At 44.9% G+C, this 21,517-nt stretch overlaps 1 protein-coding gene across 2 annotated transcripts in view; it reads left to right on the top strand.

Moving 5' to 3' along the window:
* Positions 1–21,517, top strand: part of LOC129695691 (guanine nucleotide-binding protein G(I)/G(S)/G(O) subunit gamma-7) — a 242,026-nt gene that overhangs the window by 95,672 nt on the left and 124,837 nt on the right. The window lies entirely within an intron of this gene.

Below are 21,517 nucleotides of genomic sequence, written 5' to 3' on the forward strand. Positions count from 1 at the left end.
CTTCTATCAGTGATTAATTTTGCAAGTCTGTGCAGGAAATGTCTAGATGGAATGTATTAAAAACAGTTATCCTTCCAAGTATTATTCAAATCTACTTTTACAACATCTTTTTTATGACAACTTCAGTTGTGGCTTAAGTACTTTAAAGAGTTGCTGGCTAGGGGAACACCTGTAGGAAAATACATTCAAAAAAATAATCAATACCATCTGTTCAATAAAAATAATCAATACCATCTGTACCATACCAGTTCACCAGATTGATTCCTGTCATGACTTTCATACGAAGAAAGATTTGATAGACTCGGCTTGTACTCGCTAGAATTTAGAAGATTGAGGGGGGATCTTATAGAAACGTACAAAATTCTTAAGGGGTTGGACAGGCTAGATGCAGGAAGATTGTTCCCGATGTTGGGAACATGTCCAGAACAAGGGGTCACAGTTTAAGGATAAGGGGGAAATCTTTTAGGACCGAGATGAGAAAAACATTTTTTACACAGAGAGTGGTGAATCTCTGGAATTCTCTGCCACAGAAGGTAGTTGAGGCCAGTTCATTGGCTATATTTAAGAGGGAGTTAGATGTGACCCTTGTGGCTAAAGGTATCAGGGGGTATGGAGAGAAGGCAGGTACAGGATACTGAGTTGGATGATCAGCCATGATCATATTGAATGGCGGTGCAGGCTCGAAGGGCTGAATGGCCTACTCCTGCACCTATTTTCTATGTTTCTAGAGAAGCAAGCGGAAACTAATCCTCTAGAATTGTCATCAGAAAAGATTGTGATTAGTACTGCCAGTGCTTTCCAGTACATAGAAACATAGAAACATAGAAAATAGCTACACTGCAAGATGTAAACCATTGGTTAGCCGCAAAAATAGGATGGCCAGGTTACAGTTTGCCAAGAAATATTTAAAAGAGCAACCACAGTTCTGGAAAAAAGGTCTTGTGGACAGATGAGATAAAGATTAACTTGTATCAGAGTGATGACAAGAGCAAAGTATGGAGGAGAGAAGGAACTGTCGAAGACCCAAAGCATACCACCTCATCTATGAAACACGGTGGTGGGGGGGTTATGGCCTGGGCATATATGGCTGCTGAAGGCATTAGCAATAATGATACAACTGCTGAGGTAGTAGCATTATGAATTCTGAAGTATATAGACACAACTATGTGCTCAACATCAAACAAATGCCTCAAAACCCATTGGCTGGCGGTTCATTCTACAGCAAGACAATTATCCCAAACATGCTGCTAAAGCACCAAGGAGTTTTTCAAAGCTAAAAAATGGCCAATTCTTGAGTGGCCAAGTCAATCACCTGATCTGAACCCAATTGAGCATGCCTTTTTGCTGAAGAGAAAACTGAAGGGGACTAGCTGCCAAAATAAGCATAAGATAAAGATGGCTGCAATACAGATCTGGTAGAGCATCACCAGAGAAGACACCCAGCAACTGGTGATGTCCATGAATCACAGACTTCAAGCAGTCATTGCATGCAAAGGATATGCATCAAAATACTAAACATGACTACTTTCATATGCATGACATTGCTGTGTCCCAAACATTATGGTGCCCTGAAATGGGGGGGGGGGGGGGGGGGGGGGGGGGGGGTATAAAAAACACTGCTGTAATTTCTACATTGTTTAACCAAAATGTATAAAAATGGCCTTTATTAAAACCTGATAATGTTAACCCTGTTGTTCCTGTGCAAATAAAAACAAACTTCTGGAGGAACTCAGTGTGTCAAGTAGCATCTTGAGGTGTAGGGGGGGAAGGAATTGTTAATATTTCGGGCCGGGACCCTGCATCAGTACTGGGAGCAGAGAGAGAAAATAGTCCATGTAAAGAGGAGAGGGGGTGAGGTGAGGTGAGACAGGTGCAAGTAAGTGATTGGTGGGCTGAGGAAGGATGATGGGTAGATGGAGCCACGGGGGGAAGAGGAGAAGGAGGACTGGAGTTGGGAGGCAGATTGATGATAATTGGAAGCAGACGGGGAAAAAGTATGCGGATGAAGCCAGTGATGAGTAAAGGTGGATTCAGTTGCTGGATAAGCAGGGACATCAAGGCTAACAGTGCTAGAATCTAATAAGCAATGAAGGTGATAATGGGATCGATTAAGGGAGAGATGAAGACATGGAGACCTGATCCAGTGGGTAAAAATGTGTCGGCAGTATCTTCCCATCATGCTTCACCACTCCCCAATCCTACTGGGCCTCTCATCACTCCGTTCTCCTCTTTTTACTGGCTATCTTCCCTCTCTACCTTCAGTCCTGATGCCGATCTCATTCAAAATATTGACAATACCTTTACCCCCACCGATGCTGCTTGCGGTGCTGAATTCGATGTCAGTTGGTTTTTTGCTCCAGACGTCTCTTCATCTCCATTGCTCCTATGCTTTCTGAGCTCTTCAACCAATATCCCTGTATGTTTAAACACAAGGTACTGATGATGCTAGGAGCTTGAGCAAAAAAAATAATTTTGGAGGAATTCAATGGGTCAATGGATCGGTGGAAGGGACAAACAACATTTAAGTAGGGTTTTTTTGTTTTTAAGTAACGCATGTTTTTTTTTAATCCCTTTGAAGGTGTTTTATCCAGCTGCTTCATACTTTTGAGGGGCTAGTCACAAGGGTATATCGGAGTCCAGAGTTCCATGCTCTTCACAAAGGTTGGCCTCCTACCTCGGGTGGCACTGATGTTTTCTTCACCCCCTTGGTTGAAGCCCTCAAATTAGGTCATCTTTGACTGCAACTTTAAGCAAAGGCTGGGGCAGGAAAGTTAGACTCATTCAGTTTAACGATCATTCTGAACAAAGGTGCTGATTCAAAACATCACCTATCCATATTCTAAGAGATGCTGCCTGACCCGTTGAGTTACTCCAGCAATTTGTGTCTTTTTGTGTTAAACTCGCTTCTTCAGTTCCTTGTGTCTCTATTTTACCTTTTCTCTATTGGTTCTTTTCCCCTGGACCAGTATTGAAGTTCTTAACGATGGACCTACATTGTATAACTCTTGGTCTGGCCACATGAATCACTATCTGTGATCTCAAACTGAATGCTAGTTTTGCAGATTTGAATTTTATACTTAATCTAAGGTCACTCCCCCCCCCCCTTAACCATGGTTCACATCTCCTTGTTACAAGGAGCTGCTTGGTCACAAGTGGAAACCTTCAACAACCTATCTACGCCTTTTCAGAGTAATGGAGCATTGCAGAATGGTGTGGATAATTACAGGATTTTGAGAGTTCACGTGAGCAATAGGTCAAAATTTGCTGAAGCTGGTGAATAAACAACTCCCAATGTTCACTATCTTTGTACATTTCTAAGGGATATTATCTTGAGTTGCTATTACAAGGAATTGATAACGCACCGCTGCCCTCTTTGGCTATCTTATGTGTAAACAAATGAAGTAATCTCACATATTAACCCTTCCAGTACACTCTGAATCAGGAAATATGAATCTGTGCAGTGAATTCAATGACAATTCACGTATTTAAAATGGAATAATCCGAGCGAAAGACAGGTTGGATTAGGAAAGTATGTAAAGTAGTATGTAAAAAAAGAATGATTAAAACACTACAATTGATATCCAAAGAAAAGACGCAAGGAATGACTGATCCTGATTTACAAAACAGCCACAAAGTGCTGGTGTAACTTAGTGGGTCAGGCAACATCTCTGAAGAACATGAATAGGTTTCGGGTTGGAACCCTTCTTCAGACTGGTTGTGCTGGATGGGGAAAAATTGGAAAATCAGTGGGAGCAGGAGAAAGCCTGGCAAGTGATAGGTGGGTACAGGTGAGAGGATTTTGATTGAACCAAGGCATGAGATGAAACGACAAAAAAGTAATTTAAGGAGCTAAGGATAGAAGAGATGCGAATTGTGAAGACAAAGGCAGGAATATAGATGGAAGAGGGCAGGGCGAGTGGGAAAGGAATAAATAGGTGCAAATCCAAGTGGGGCACAGGGAAGAGGAGGCTTGTAAGTTAGTTACTAGAATTTGAGAATTCAATGTTCATGCCATTAGGTTGTAAGCTACCTAAGTAGAATAGGAGACTCCATATTTGAAAAGACAGATTTCGGTAGCAGAGATTATTAGGCAATAATTAAAACTCGTTATTTATTTGGCGATGATTAAAACTTTTCTCTTAAATAGTACAACTGGAATGGGCAGCCCCTATTTTCTGCAGCATTATTAGGCTTTGTGTACAAATCAGTATATGAACCATACTGATCTGCACTTTTGAATGGCTCCGACTCCCCAGCATCTACTCCACCACCTACCAAGGCCCCTCCTTTCAACATCCCCACTGACCTCCTTACTCCTCCTCCACACTGCTTCCTCTCCCAGTTTAACCTGGTCACCCCTACTGAAATCTCCAAACTAATCAGCTCCTCCAAACCCACTACCTGCTCCCTCGACCCACTCCCCACTCCCCTGCTGAAGTCCTGCCTCCCCGTTCTCTGCCCCTACCTCACTAATCTCTTCAACTCCTCATTGTCCCAAGGAATTGTCCCCTCCGCTTTCAAAACTGCTGCTGTTACACCAATCTTAAAGAAACCTGGTCTTGATCCCTCCTCTCTCATTAACTACCGCCCAATCTCAAACCTCCCCTTTCTTTCAAAAACCCTGGAGCGTATCGTTGCGTCGCAACTTCATTCCCACCTCCTTGCGTATAACCTACTTGAACCCCTCCAATCTGGCTTTCGCTCCCTCCATAGCACAGAAACTGTTCTCCTCAAAGTCCTCAACGACCTCCTCACCTCTGCTGACACTGGTTCCCTCAACATCCTCATCCTCCTCGACCTGAGCGCAGTCTTCGATACAGTGAACCACAACATCCTGCTCACCAGACTCAAAGACCTCGGCATTGAAGGCTATGCACTCAGCTGGCTCCGTTCCTACCTTTCCAACAGATCCCACTTCATCTCTCTCCATAACCACACCTCTGCTACAGCCACAGTCACTCAAGGCGTTCCCCAAGGCTCCGTGCTCGGCCCCCTCCTCTTCATCATCTACATCCTCCCCCTTGGTCAGATACTCCGCCACTTCAACCTGGACTTTCACTGTTACGCCGATGACACCCAGATCTACCTTGGCACCAAATCCCCACACAACCCCCCCCCTCTCCCATATCAACTCCTGTTTGTCAGCTATAAAAACCTGGATGCAACATAACTTCCTCAAACTCCACAGCGATAAGACAGAATTCCTCCTCATAGGCTCCAACGCCACACTCAGCAAAATCAATAACCCCACTCTCACCATCGACGGCACCACTGTCTCCCCCTCTCCCCAGGCCCGCAACCTTGGCGTGATCTTTGATTCCACCCTCTCCCTTGAGCCTCACATCCGCCATGTCATTAAAACCTCCTTCTTTCATCTCCGCAACATCGCCAAACTCAGACCCTCTCTCACACCTCCCGCTGCTGAAAGACTCATCCATGCCTTCATCTCCTCCCGACTGGACTATTGCAACTCACTTCTCCTTGGCATCAGCTCCACCTACATCAACCAACTCCAACTGGTCCAGAACGCAGCCGCCCGACTCATCACCCACACCAAATCCTGGCATCACATCACTCCAGTCCTCAAACAACTTCACTGGCTTCCCATCTCCCACCGGATCACCTACAAAATCCTGATCCTCGCCTACAAAGCCCTCCACCATCTGGCTGCCCCATATCTCACTGACCTCCTCTCCCCCTACCAACCCTCACGGTCCCTCAGATCCACGGTCTCCTCTCCATCCACAAGTCCAACCTCTGCAGTTTTGGGGACAGAGCCTTCTCCAGGGCAGCTCCCAGGCTCTGGAACTCCCTCCCCCAACTGATCCGCAATTCCGTGTCCCTCACCATCTTCCAGTCCCGCCTCAAGACCCATCTCTTCACCTCTGCCTATCCTTAGCCCCACGTCCCCCTCCCTTTTCATCTGTGCATTAATTGCCTCGTATTGTGTTTTGAATTGAAGTCTGTCTTTACTTTGTGTACTAGTCATGTCTCTACTATTTATTTCATTCCCCTTACATGTTTTTCCTCTACCTGCTAAATTTTTGTAAGGTGTCCTTGAGACTCTTGAAAGGCGCCCATAAATAAAATGTATTATTATTATTATTAAGCCATTGCCAGTTTCCATGCAGTTAATGGCAGAAAGATGCACCATTGGACCCACCTTAGAGGTTTCCGAGTTGAACTTTGCATCTGCACTCATCTGAAGTCTCACAGGCAAATAAGTGAGCATTGTGAGCATCACCCTCAATTTTACTAGTTTTTGTCCCACACTTAAGACTTGTTTGACTCAAAACTTTCAGTGAGAATGAGAATATGGAGGTCAGCAGCAGCCTTATTACTGGGAACTGCTGCTTTTACTTTTGCTGTTGTTTTCTGTAATGCAGTCTATACCATATTTTCTATATCTAGCTTATATTGACCTTTTAGAGCTAATATTATCTTTCCCTCCTTAAAAATGTTAATATAAATCTAGCCTTATAGGTAAACAGAGCAGAACTACAGAATTCAGTACTCAATTGCCATAATCATTTAGATAGCCAAAGATGGACTTTGTGGCAAATGGACAAACACAAATAAGCCTGTTGAAGGTCTGGAAAACTGCAAAATTTGATTCAGCAAAATCCCCATTGTTTGGGCACCGCCAATGTGAAATAGATTCTAATATGATAACCAGTATGCACATTGAATGAATCTTTAGCATGTTAAATATGGAGCTCCAGAGACTAAATAGATCGTAACGCGGGTCATGGAAACAGAAATGCTGGGAGAACTCTGCCTATCGAGCAGAATCTGTGGAGCGGGAAACCAGTTATCATTTCGGGTCAGCAACACATGATGGGAACTGAGGGAAGAAAAATGGCTTTATAGTTTTCAAAGAATTATTGGGACGAGGACTGAGGTGTAAGAGAAAAACCTAAATGGAGATGATTAAACAGATCAGGTAATGTGGTGTGAACAAATCAGGCGTGAGTACTGACTGTGCGACATTTTGAGAAACGGGATGTGAAAGGGACATTAATGTGGTAATGGGAAACAACGAGAGATCAGTTTAACTACAATTGAAAGATTCAGCTGTCATTCCAGAAGGTTGTAATGTACCCAGACCGAATATAAGATGTTGTTCTGATTTATGTTGGGCCTCACTATGACAATGGAAGAGGTTGCAGACAAGAGAGAACTAGTGGCATATAACAAAACCTCAGGATCATGCCTGCGGACTGGGCACATGTTTTCCACAAAGTGATCAAGTAATTGCGTTTGGTTTCTGCAGTGTTAATGAGGTCACATTAAGAATGCCAAATGCATTGGTTCAGGTAAATTGTTCAACAAATCATGGGTCATGTAAAGCCCAGAGTATCAACAAAGTTATCTCAGAAATTGAAAAAATGTGAGCCCAGATGTGGGCAAATAAATACAGGAAATTTGATAACAATTTCCAGGGAAAGATTGATGAGGCTGGAGCTACCCAAACTAACAGTATCATTTAGTGTTGGATGCAGAAGCAAATATGATTTGTTGTGTGGGAGGTAAGAATAATATATGAATGAAACAAACAGACCAGTAATCACAGATAAAAATGGCTGATTATTGGAGGACCTGGTTACAACGAGAAACAGAGGCCAATGATATATTGAGGAATCTTTTCAGAATAAAAATAAATAGGTGCTGCTGAAACTGGAAAGGTGAGGAAGATTACATTTACTCAGTAATTGTAAGCCTCATTTCACCTAGTGTTAATTGAGGGTGTAATAACGAATCTCATGAAGCACGCATTGGTGAGGTTACAACAAATTAATTTCAAAAGATGAAAGAGGCAACCTTACCTAACTAATTTGTGTCAAGATATGAACTTAAAAGGAAAGAAATCAGAGATTGCTTCAAATTAATCATAACATCTCTTGAAAAAAAGCCAAATGTTTAATGGTGCAAAAACCATTATTTGATTAGATTTGTGTCAAAGATCATGCTCAGATTACTTACAAGCAGGTTACAAACAAAAGAGGAACAATAACTTGGCAAAAATCATTGGATTATTTAGAGGTAATTAAACAGGAAAAGCCCTCAGGTTGACTAGAATTAAAAGTTAATTAAGAAATTTCCAAACATAAAAATATGATTCACTCCATATATAAGAAGACTTTTAATGGTGAACTAGAATCAAATTAATAAAGGTAGCATGCAACATTGGTGTTGACTGGGGATATAGCACTTTGCCAAGACTTTTAAGTGGGGCAAATTGTAGGTCTTAGTAAAGCAGACAATGTATCAGATTTTCTGATGACTAAACCTGGCAACCAAACATTATGAATCATATTGCGGTTGTGTTTGTTAGAAATTTGGAAATAAATAATTTGTAATGATTGGCCAAAACACAAAGTGCTGGAAGAACTAAGTAGGCCAGGCAGCATAAATGGAGGGTATAGACAAATGATATTTTGGGTCAGAACTCTTCTTCAGACTGTTAATGGAGCTAGTAGCCACGTGGAACAAGGTGGTGACGAAGGCACGTGCTGTGGAAAGACCCATGGCTGCAGTAACAAGTCTGTGTTAAATCATGATTGAACAGCAGGAGATCAGTAGGAAAAACAGAGAGGTTAACAGTGAGAGAGAGTCTCACTGAACTGTAACAGAGAATGGAATATATCTTCTTCAAAGTAGGCAATGAAGTTATAAAGAACTGCAGATGCTGGAATCATGAGAAAAACACAAGTGCTGGAGGAACTCAACGGGTCAGGCAGCATCTGTGGAGGGAATCGACAGACGATGTTTCTTGCAATGATTGATGTTCTCTTTAATCTTATTTACGTTCATGGAATTATACTTTATGTATGATCGTAAAATCTAAGTTTTGAAAGAGTTGATTTTTAGCCATTTTGATAAGCCATAAGTATTTAAAGTAGCATGGTTCTATCACAATAATCGGTTTGACTCATCTAGCATGGTAACATTTAAGTATTGACATATATATTAAGAGAACAGCATAGAACTGGAAAATCTATAATTTGTTTTATATTTCATGATTATAATTTATTTTGCAACGGTTCCAATAAAGTATAACAATAAAATATCATTCATTCATTCTTGCAATGTCCCACCATGCATAGATTGACAGTTTAAATAATGTGATAGTGTGGTGTCCCATCATATGATATCCTTCTGTATTACCTAAAGTGGCCAGCACTGCAGTATATCTAAACTGTATTTTTAAATTAGAAAACGTTTCTCAGGCAATGACAGTTACTTAAAAATAATGCTAAAACTATATAAACAAGAAGTAATGACACCCTTTATTACTCGTTTCATTAACCATTCTATCAGATAAAACTACATGTTAAACATGTTTTGAAATGGATAATTGCATAAACACACACTTGAACGAAAGAGCAAAACAGATTTTGCTGAAACCTACTTCCAGGATCCTCCAAGATTGATCAGGTTTGAATTGATTCACCATGTGATTACAGTACTGGATGCCAGTATTGCATGTGACACAGTACTGGATGATTTGGTCATTATTAATTGTTGGCACTATTGATGTTGAGGCAGAACCAATATTGGAGTAAAATTTACATTTATTCATTCTGGTTTAGCATTGTTAACACGGAGGTCATAGATCCACTTCTATCACACATGGCATCTGCAATGTGCACCCGTGCTCTCAGATTGACCTCGATTTGTGTATGTAATGAACCTTGGATGGATGATTGTATTTTGTTTCTTCAGGGCTTTTTCATCTAGCTCTATCAGACATCACAAATATAACCTTTTCATTTTGCAATGTTTTAATTGATAATAGCTATTATTATTTTTATATCTCATTGGTTATTTTTCTATTGATATTTTCTATGCCATTCTGTTATTGAAATATTTTGAAATATTAATTTCCAGACATAATTTATTGATTTTATTTTTATTGCAGGCCAACGTGAATATAATGTATTTTGTGAAAAAAGTTGATTTTTTTTTTAAAAGTTTAAAAAGAGGAAGGGTGAAGAGGAGGAGGAGGAGGAGGGAGTGCTGGGGGGTGGGAAATGAGCCGCATCTGCGCAGTTGGGGCCTACGGGGTAAGTGGTGGAATATTGTGTTGGGGGAACGGGACCCAACAGGTCCCACTTGGTCTAGTATATTACTAAAACTCACATCTTGTTTGTTCCTATGTCTGGGATTCTGTCTGTCTGTCTGTCTGTGCGTGTGTGTGTGTGTATTTCTGCCCATGTGATCCTGAAATTATGCCGAAACGGTACACGATAATGATACCAATTTTGACCGACCTTACTCACAATTGTCCTGTGGTGTATCAAGCTTTGTTGAGATTGATGTTATATTTTACAAGTTATTCACATTTTAAACTTTAAAAATGTAACTTTTAAATTTTAACAATTAAATTTTCACTATAAAAAATCCAATTCCACTTGCTGCCTCTGCCCGTTACAATGTTAGAAATGACAGGATACTGAGTCCTGTCATTTGTAACATTGTAACAGGCAGGGTCAAGGTAAGTGGAATTAGATTTTGTAAATTTTAAAAAGAGGGAGGCTGAAGAGGAGGGGGTAGGGAGTGCTGGGAGATGAGGGAAATGAGCTGCAGGTGGCGGCTATGGGTGAGTGGTGGAATATTGCATTGGTGGAACGGGTTGCGTTGGGGGACTGGATGAGTGGTGGAATATTGTGTTGGGATATCACTTTTCACTTTAAAAATCCAATTCCACTTGCCCTGTGTGTTAACAATGTTAACAAATGACAGGACGCCCAGTGCAATGAGAGATTTGATACATTATTGTAAGGAGAGGGAGGGAGTGGGGGAGGGGAGGAGGAGAGGAGAGGGCGAGGATTGTTGCTTAATGTTATTTAAACATTGTTGGGGAGTGTGATGGGGAGTTGAGGAGTGGGGAGCAGGGAGATAGAGGGAGAGGAGGAGGCAGGGAGTGGAGAGGGGTTATGGAGGGAGGGATGGAGTGACTCGTTCGCTCGTGTGTCAGACGACGATCTGCCATCGCTTTGCCACAGCCAGTGCCACATCTGTGCCTCTGTGGAGATCGTCCACAGTACATGCCTCTCCGCCGCAAGTCAGTAGGTGGACCATTGTCTGTACCTCTCCACAGTTGCACTTGTCAGAGTTCGAGAGGCCCCACTACCTCAGGTTGAGTCCGCAATGTCCCACTCCAGGCGGTTTAGGGCTTTCCAGGTAGTATAAGTCAGGTGGTGTCCTGGTGCCATCTGTTGTTTGGTTTTGGTGCCTGGTACGGTTGACTCTAGTCCCATGAAGCTGTTCCGACTCTTCAGGAGTTTCTTGGCATGTTGGTGATAGTGCGAGGGGTGGAGTGGGGTCTGTGACTTGAGGGTAGGGGAAAGGAGAGGGAGGGAGAGGTGGGGAGGGGAGGAGAAGAGGGAGGGTGAAGAGGAGGGGGGGGGGGGGAGAGAGTGCTGGGTGATGCGGGGAAATGAACCGCGCCTGTGCAGTTGGGGGCTATGGGTGAGTGGTGGAATATTGTGTTGGGGGAACGGGTTGCGTTGGGGGAATGGGTGAGTGGTGGAATATTGCGTTGGAGGAACAGGACCCAACAGGTCCCGCTTGATCTAGTATCGATACATAACTAAAACTGATCTTGTGCTCGTCTGGTTTGCGCGATTTTTCTATTTGCGCAAAAAGGGTACACGATAGTGCGATGATTTTTCACCACCTTACCATTCTCCTGTGCTCACGTGCAACAAGTTTTGTTCCGATCAATGTTATTTTTTAAAAGTTACTAAGGTTTAAACATCTTAAAAACCGCGCATGCACAGAGTGGTCTCCTCTCCTGTCAGTCAGAGCCATGCAGATTGGTCTCCTCTCCTGTCAGTCGCCCGGATGGCGACGCCCCTTCCTGCACCATCACCGCACTGATTGGCGCCCGCCTCGCCCGTGAGGAGAATATAAAGCTGAAGGAGCGGAGTAAGCATCACTACTCCGCCAGCTGGAGATCCAGTGCGTCTGCGTTTGCGCCTCCGTGGGGCTGAGTGGGCGAGCAACCAAGCCCATTTTACGGCCTCCATGGTACCCAGCAGCGGGTGCCATCAGCCGCTTTATCCAACTCGGGTTTCTACCTGCGAGACCCTGGCCGGGGTTCTAAGCGGTGATCCAGGAGGCATCAAGACTGCGGTGGTGAGGCCTCGCAACGATGCGGCCGCAGCGGCGGTGATGACTCACGGCGATGGAATTTCAAAATCCGCAACGAAATCTATCTAATATTTCAGTTTTTCCCTGTCTCATGTATGATGGGGGGAGGAGGAGGAATGGGGGGTGGTGGAGTGGAGAATAAAGGGAGAGGAGGGCAGTGGGGAAGGTTAGGAGGGATAGGAAGGGGGAGGTGAGGGGTGGGGGATAGAGGGATAGGAAGGGGGGAGAAGTTATGGAGGGAGGGAATGACTGAGGGTAGGGGAAAGGAGAGGGAGGGAGAGGTGAGGGAGGGATTGGGGAGGAGAGGGGAAAGAAGAGGTGGGGAGTGAGTGCTGGGGGGTGAGGGGGAGATGAGCCATGCCTGCGAAGTTGGAGGCTATGTGTGAGTGGTTTAATATTGCGTTGAGGAACTGGTTGCGTTGGGGGAACTAGTGAGTGGTGGAATATTGCGTTGGGGAGTGGACCCAACAGGTCTGCACTTAGTCTAGTATATATTACTAAAACTCTTATCTTTGTGAATGTGGGTGTCTGCGTGTCTGTCCTCATTCATGCCCTGAATTACGCCAAAATAGTACACAATAGCACTACAATTTTTGGACCACCTTACTCATTGTCTTGTGTTGTATCACGTTTTGTTCAGATTTATGGTATATTTTACAAGTTATTCACATTTAAAACTTTAAAAATTTAACTTTTCACTTAACTTCTCACTTTAAAAAATCCAAATCCAATTGCTGACCCTGCACTTACAATGTTGCAAATCGGAGAACACGGAGTCTTGGCAACAAGTGCAATTGGATTTTTTTTTAAGTTTAAAAAGAGGGAGGCTGAAGAGAAGGGGGAGAGGGAGTGCTGGGGATAAGGGGAAATGAGCTGCCCCTGCGCAGTTGGGGGCTATGTGTAAATGGTGGAATATATGCATTGGGGGAACAGGTTACGTTTGGGGAACGGGTGAGTGGTTGGGGGACCAGACCTCCTGTGGGTGCTATGGGTGAGTGGTCAAATATTGCGTTGGGGGAACGGGTTGCATTGGGGGAACTAGGCCTCCCGTGTGACAGGGACCCAACGGGTCCTACTTTGTATAGTATTCATCTAAATGTTGCAATTCCCCATGGAAACCAATGGCATGTAAAGCCATTTGCAGAAACTCTAGTGAATAAAAATAATAGTGGTCTTGCATCTGCATTTTTGCAGAAGATAGACACAAAGTGCTGGGGCAACTCAACGGGTCAGGCAGCATCTCTGAAGAAAAGGAACAGGTGACGTTTTGGGTCGGAACCCTTCTTCAGACTGGAGTTGCTCCAGCACTATATTTATCTTCGGTGTAAACCAACATCTGCAGTTCCTTCCTATACATATATGCAACCTTGTGCAGCCATTGCTGATTAACTAAAAACTGACAGTGTGGACGCAATTTGTGACATGACAAAGGGGGATTCCATGGCACCACATGTCCACAAGAACGCAGAACAATAATATGTGAAAATAATTATTTTACAACATATATTCATGTATTTTTATTTGTCCTTTTATAGAACTGTACCAATACCACACAAATTAAGATGAAATAATGAGTTTAATGGAATCTTGCAGAACCATACAGCCTCGGGTTACAAAGACAGCTCTTGAAAAGTTACTCAATTTGACCTAATCCCCTGTTCTTTCCTTTATCACCTAAACGTCTGTAAATGGAGCAAATGCTGAGGTAAGACAGTAATTTTGCAGACCAGTGAAGTACACAGCAATGTTTAACATTGTTAGTGTTTCAGGAGATGGGCATCAATGGTGAGGGAAATGACTCTACCCGGAAGCATCATAAGAAAATTCCAGTAAAGTTTATAGTTTTGCTGGAGAAAGAGATACCAGCTAAAACAGTTTTTACAATACATCTTGCACAGAGTAGCAAGAGTACATCTCTCCTGTTACAGTGGAACTTCCTATTCCTGCATTTCTGCTTTGTTTCAGAAAGAGTGGCTTCAGAACTTTGGGATGAAGCCACATTTAAGTTGGGATGAAATGTGTCCCTGGAGGAGCATAGGGGGTTGCAAAGCATGCTTATAAAGGAAAACTAGGAGGGCAAAAAGTGGGATTGAGTTAGTTTTGTCAGATAAGATTAACGAGAATTCAAAGAGATTTGATGCATAATAAGGGGAAAAAAGGCAACTGGAGAGAGAATAGGGCACCAGGAGGGTGTCTATGTGTGGAACCGCAGGGGATGGGAAGGTCCTCAATGAGTATTTTTCCCCAGTTTTTACCACAGAAAAAGACATGAAAACTTGGGAAATTGGGAAGGTTAATGTCGATGTTTTAATGACAATTCATACAGGTGCACAACCTTTTATCCGGAGTTCCGGAAACCGAAAAACTCCGAAAACCGGCCATTTTTTCCAGGATGTCGTCTGCACACCAAAGCTCGCGTTTGGCGCCAAACTTGGCCCGAAACGACCCACGACCTACTGTAGCGGCTGCCTCCTCCCCGGAGACCGGGGAGACACTTAAACATCTGTAAATCATTGCTTAAATGTTAGTCAGTTAGTTTGGAGGGCTTTTATGTGAGGGGGGGGGGAGGTTTGAAGGGGTAAACTTTAATTCTTAGTCCCCTACCTGGTCGGAGAGGCGGGGAGCAGTCAATGCCTTACCGGGTCGCCGTGCAGTAAGCTCCGCAGCGCTGTGGCCGCCAACTCCCAGCTGGGGCTGCGGGCGGCGCCGGTTGTAGCTCCGACCCCGGCAACTCTACCCCTGGCTGCGAGGCGCTCCAAATCCACCGCCGCCCGTAGCCGGACGCCCGCAGCCCCAGCTCCGCGAATGTTGGGAGTCGGCGGCGTCGCAGCGCTGGGATACCTGCGGGAAGCGGGCAATGCCTTACCGGGTCGCCGTGCGGTAAGCTCCGGGGCGCTGTGGCCGCCGACTCCCAACATTCGCGGGACTGCGGGCGTCCGGCAGCGGGCGGCGCTGGATTTGGAGCGCCTCGCAGCCAGGGGTAGAGTTGCCGGGGTCGGAGCTACAACCGGCGCCGCCCGCGGCCGGACGGAGCCCCCAGCTCTGCGATGTTGGGAGTCACCGACCAGGTAGGGGACTAAGAATTAAAGTTTCCCCCTTCAAACCCCACCCACCAACCACATAAAATCCCTCCAAACTAACTGACTAACATTTATGCAATCATTTACAATGATTCCCCGGTCTCCGGGGAGGAGGCAGCCGCTCCAGACTTTTCAAGCCGCCCGCGCTACCTATCTAATCTACGCTAAAAATCTTCCATTCGGAAATCCGAAAATGTCCGAAATCCGACAAGTGTCTGGGCCCAAGGCTTTCGGATAAAAGGTTGTGCACCTGTATTACTGTCAAGGAAGTGCTGAATGTTCTAAGGCATATGAAAGTAGATACATTTCCTGGGCCTGATTAGATATATTAGACATGGAGCTTTAACTCAGATAAGTATGAGATATTCCATTTTGTGAAGTCAAACCAGGGCAGGACCTCACAATGAACGTTAAAGCCCTGGGGATCTAGAAGTATCTATAGTTCCCTGAAAGTGGGTTTGTACGTAGACAAAGTCGAGTCAGGCAGGAAAACGACATTTAGAAACCATTTGGATAGATACATGGATAGGAAAGATTAGTGGGATATGGGCCAAACGAGGGCAAATGTTACTAGCTTAGTTGGGGCATCTCGATCGGCATGGTCGTCAAGGATCTGTTTCCATCCTATGACTCCTCCATTCTTAATACAGTTCACTAATGTTCTGAATTTGAGTTGGATATTCTTCCCGCTTACACAACACTCCAGCACAAATTCAGGTCAACACAACAACATGAGATTCATGGAAACATGTTCATTTTGCATGACGATTGTGTAAAATCGCTGAAAGATACCTTCAAATTTGCATAACAATACATAGAAATTCAGGTGCTTAACACAACACCTTCAGCTTTAGATCTCAGATGAAAGTGAAACTTGTAGTGGGATTGAAGGTCATGGCCTGCTGCTTGCTCGTCTAACACGTTCTCACAAGTTAGCTGGAATGTTAGGACAATTAAGGGCCTGTCCCACTTAGGCTATTTTTTAGGCGACTCCAGGCCACATGGTCACCGTGGTGTCGCCTGTGTGGTTGTGAGTCGTCTCCTCAGACGCCCAAGGAGTCGTAGCGTCCTTCAGGTCGCCGCTGGATTTTCCACATGTTCAAAACATTTTGGCCACAGTGGATTGACGCCAATGACTACTCCTGACATAAATGCTGTCGTAGGTTGTCGCCGGTGCTGACTTTGGTGAATTCCATTGGAGACTACCTACGTCAACCGGCGACAGGTACCGGCGACTGAATTGTCTTCAGTTGTCGCCGACAGGGTCGTAGCTTGTCGTGGGCGGACATAGGTTGACTTCTGTTAGAAACATAGAAACATAGAAATTAGGTGCAGGAGTAGGCCATTCGGCCCTTCGAGCCTGCACCGCCATTTAATATGATCATGGCTGATCATCCAACTCAGTATCCCGTACCTGCCTTCTCTCCATACCCTCTGATCCCCTTGGCCACAAGGGCCACATCTAACTCCCTCTTAAATATAGCCAATGAACTGGCCTCAACTACCCTCTGTGGCAGAGAGTTCCAGAGATTCACCACTCGCTGTGTGAAAAAAGTTCTCCTCATCTCGGTTTTAAAGGATTTCCCCCTTATCCTTAAGCTGTGACCCCTTGTCCTGGACTTCCCCAACATCGGGAACAATCTTCCTGCATCTAGCCTGTCCAACCCCTTAAGAATTTTGTAAGTTTCTATAAGATCCCCTCTCAATCTCCTAAACTCTAGAGAGTATAAACCAAGTCTATCCAGTCTTTCTTCATAAGACAGTCCTGACATCCCAGGAATCAGTCTGGTGAACCTTCTCTGCACTCCCTCTATGGCAATAATGTCCTTCCTCAGATTTGGAGACCAAAACTGCACGCAATACTCCAGGTGTGGTCTCACCAAGACCCTATACAACTGCAGTAGAACCTCCCTGCTCCTATACTCAAATCCTCTTGCTATGAAAGCCAACATGCCATTCGCTTTCTTTACTGCCTGCTGCACCTGCATGCCTACCTTCAATGACTGATGTACCATGACACCCAGGTCTCGCTGCATCTCCCCCTTTCCCAATCGGCCACCGTTTAGATAATAATCTGCTTTCCCGTTTTTGCCACCAAAATGGATAACCTCACATTTATCCACATTAAACTGCATCTGCCAAACATTTGCCCACTCACCCAGCCTATCCAAGTCACCTTGCAGTCTCCTAGCATCCTCCTCACACCTAACACTGCCCCCCAGCTTAGTGTCATCCGCAAACTTGGAGATATTGCCTTCAATTCCCTCATCCAGATCATTAATATATATTGTAAATAGCTGGGGTCCCAGTACTGAGCCTTGCGGTACCCCACTAGTCACTGCCTGCCATTGTGAAAAGGACCCGTTTACTCCTACTCTTTGCTTCCTGTTTGCCAGCCAGTTCTCTATCCACATCAATACTGAACCCCCAATGCCATGTGCTTTAAGTTTGTATGCTAATCTCTTATGTGGGACCTTGTCGAAAGCCTTCTGGAAGTCCAAATACACCACATCCACTGGTTCTCCCCTATCCACGCTACTAGTTACATCCTCGAAAAATTCTATAAGATTCGTCAGACATGATTTACCTTTCGTAAATCCATGCTGACTTTGTCCAATGATTTCACCACTTTCCAAATGTGCTGCTATCCCATCTTTAATAACTGACTCTAGCAGTTTCCCCACTACCGATGTTAGGCTAACTGGTCTGTAATTCCCCGTTTTCTCTCTCTCCCTCCCTTCTTAAAAAGTGGGGTTACGTTTGCTACCCGCCAATCCTCTGGAACTACTCCAGAATCTAAAGAGTTTTGAAAGATTATTACTAATGCATCCACTATTTCTGGAGCTACTTCCTTAAGTACTCTGGGATGCAGCCTATCTGGCCCTGGGGATTTATCGGCCTTTAATCCATTCAATTTACCCAACACCACTTCCCGACTAACCTGGATTTCACTCAATTCCTCCACAATTCCTCCTGTTGTCGTAGGTTGTCGCCTGTGTGGTCGTAGGCTCTCGTAGGTGTGGTCGTAGGTGGACGTCCTAATGGGTCGCTGGTTGTTGATAGCTTGCCGTAGCTTGACGTCGACTAGGTGGTAGGTTGTTGTAGCTTGTCGTAGACATTGTTGTAGGGGTGTCCAATCGCCGGTTTTTCGGCGACCTGCTACGACTATGACAGTCACCTAAAAAATTGCCAAAGTGGGACAGGCCCTTTATGTTTAAATAGTTGACTGACGCCATAACAGTTTGACAGATGATTTGCAGGTCAGTCTAGAGCAACTTACTGAGTTGTATTGTTAACAATACACAAATAGATAAGAGTGTTTGCTGTACGTGGTTTGCCCATCTGTTTCTGAAAGTGTCAAACAGTGTTCAATGTATGGAGTAGAATTATCTTTCCCTAGGCCATTTATAGCTTCACCTAAAAACTGCTTTATCCATTTTAATTCCGAAGTGCATCATCACCCATAAACCCTACCCTGCCTTCAATCTCCTCCATCCTTTTCCACCTCATACCCATGATTTATTTTCCTTCTCAGCAATAACCATTTTATACTGAAGAGAGCCAACTGTTAAAATACCAGCCACGCTCCCCACCACCACCGCCACATTGTTCAAAATGTGAGGGGAATTATCCAGAAACACTCCTAATTTGTGCATGATTAAAATTGAGGTTAAAATGTTCTGACCTTTCTCTCTTCAGTCATTGTTTTCTTTCTCTAGTTATTGCAGTGAAGCACTTAAGACAGCAGTGCTAATATAATGAAATGTGCACCATGCCCCGAATGTTGTGTAAAGCAGTGACGTCATTTGATTCAAATGAACTTCTTCTGCCCTGAGCTGAAAACAACTATATTTGATTACGATGAACAAAACTTACGAAACCTTCAATTTCTTTAGTTATATGATATAGATGTCAACAAAACAGATCTAATGATATGCCAGGTAAACTTGTGCTATTGGATGAAATGGTTTTCAGAGTTTATGGATGAGGGGCTGAAGTGATCGTGCATGTTTGAAAGAGCATTTTCGAACAACATGCCTGAGAAGATAACCCTCATTTGCACACTGCACATGTACCTGTCTCTTTCAAGAGTGCTTTGATTTGCATTGTAGTCCCAATGTCTCATGTTAATAACCAAACAACACTTTCATCTCATGACAAGCCTGAAACATTAGCGCATTAAAAAACCTTTTACTGTGCGAACAAACATGCCTGTTCAAAGAGGTGTTTCACTGTGAAGCTCCATACAATATGTGATTGACGGTACAGATAGTTATTGCAATTGTATAAATACCTCACCTTGATGTCACTTTATGTTGTGTATGCGAGCTCTGTTTATTTTGTATTATTCCGAGGCCTGATCACTGTTCTTAGCCCAGTTCTAAACAGTGGGGTCATTGCTGACCTAATCAAAACTTTGCTCTGAAGTGGTTCACCACATGAATACATGAATTTATTTGCTTGTATTTCCATTAGGTTCACTGATTATCAGCAAGCTCTTCCTAATTTTTGCACTTTGTAACCAAGAAACAACATTTGTTTTTAAGAGGAAACTAGACCAAGTGGGACCCATTGGGTCCCTATCACACGGGAGGCCTGGTCCCCCAACGCAACCTGTTTCCCAATGCAATATTCCACCACTCACCTTTTCCCCCAATGCAACTCGTCTCCCCAAGGCAATATTACACACTCATGCATGGCCCCCAATTGTGCAGGCACGGCTAATTTCCCCTCATCCCCCAGCACTCCCTTCCACAGCCTCTTCACCCACCCTCTTCATTCCCCTCTCCTCCTCCCCTCCCCCAATCCCTCCCTCACCTCTCCCTCCCTCTCCTTTCCCCTACCCTCAGTCACTCCCTCTCTCTCTCCATAACTCCTCTCTACCCTCCTCCTATCCCTCTACCCCCACTCCTCACCTCTCCCTATCCGCCCAACATCCCGCCTGACCTCCCACACTGCCCCCCTCTCCCTCTATTCCCCACTCCCTACCTCCCCCTCTCTCCCATCCTCTCCCTCTATTCCCCTTCCTCCCCCACTCTCCTCACCTCCTCCAATTTCCACTCTCCCTCCCTACCCCTTCCTCTCCCTCAATCCCCCCACTCTCCCTCCTCACCTCCCCAGGATCTTTCCCCTATCCTCCTCCACTCCCCCAATCCCTCCCTCACCCTCCCTCTCCTTTCCCCTATCCTCAATCACTCCCTCCCTCCATCCATAAAAAGCAGCATCTGCAGTTCCTTCCTCCACAGGTCATTCATTGTTAGCTGTGGTTTAGATCCTGTTGACTTGACGTTTGGACCAGTTTGCATCTTGTGTGTGTGAGTTCATCAAACTCCGCGCAAACTGCTCGGCCACCCTGCAACCCGACTCTCCCTCCATCCCTCCCTCTACCCACTCTGACTCAGCCGCCGCTCGGCCTGTCCCCGTCTTATCCGACCACCCGCTGCTGCCGCTCAGCCCGTCCTTGCCCGCTGCTGCTGCTCAGCCCTTGCCACCTGCCTATCTGCTTGCTGCCGCCGTGGGGGGAGGGGGGGGTGGAGTCGGTGTTCGTCATGGTGGGCACCACGAGTTTCGATGAGCTGGTGGAGAAGATCTCCGAGAAAGCCGTGAGGGTGAGTTACCTCAACGGCAGCGGCGAAGGAGACGGACCCGGGGGGACGGGTAGACAGGACCACCATTGCCGCATAGGGTGGCGGGGGAGCGGGGTGAGTGATGAGGGAGAAAGAGACGGGACCAGGGCCTCCACTGAACCCACCCCCCCACGGCCGTCACCGGTGGTGGGAGTGACGATAGACAAGTTACTGTGAGGAGGGGAGAGAGGAGATTGTGAGTGAGGCGGGACAGGCCGCTGCCAGTGGGGCTGAAAGGGGCGTCGCCATCCCGGCCATGGCATTGACTGACAGGAGAAGAGACCAATCTGCGTGGCGCTGACTGAAGGAATCTGCTCATGCGCGGTTTTTAATATTTTTAAACCTCGATAACTTTTACAATATACCACCGATCGGAACGAAACATGTTGCACCAGCAGCACAAGAGAACGGCGAGTAGCTATATCGCGTACCATTTTTGCACAAATAGAAAAACTCCGCAAACCGGAAGAGCACAAGATCAGTGAGTTAATTATGTATAAATATAGATGTGGGGTAGAGCAAGTACAGTTAAACCAAAAGAATGGGTAGTAGAGAGTAAATTGAAAATAATGAAGGGTTTAGAGGATAATGAAAGGAAAATTGCTGGGACCATGGGAGCTCCTGTACATTTTCCCTTACTTTATGTATAAT

This window comes from Leucoraja erinacea, chromosome 3 (assembly GCF_028641065.1).
Source record: "Leucoraja erinacea ecotype New England chromosome 3, Leri_hhj_1, whole genome shotgun sequence".
NCBI lineage: Eukaryota > Metazoa > Chordata > Chondrichthyes > Rajiformes > Rajidae > Leucoraja > Leucoraja erinaceus.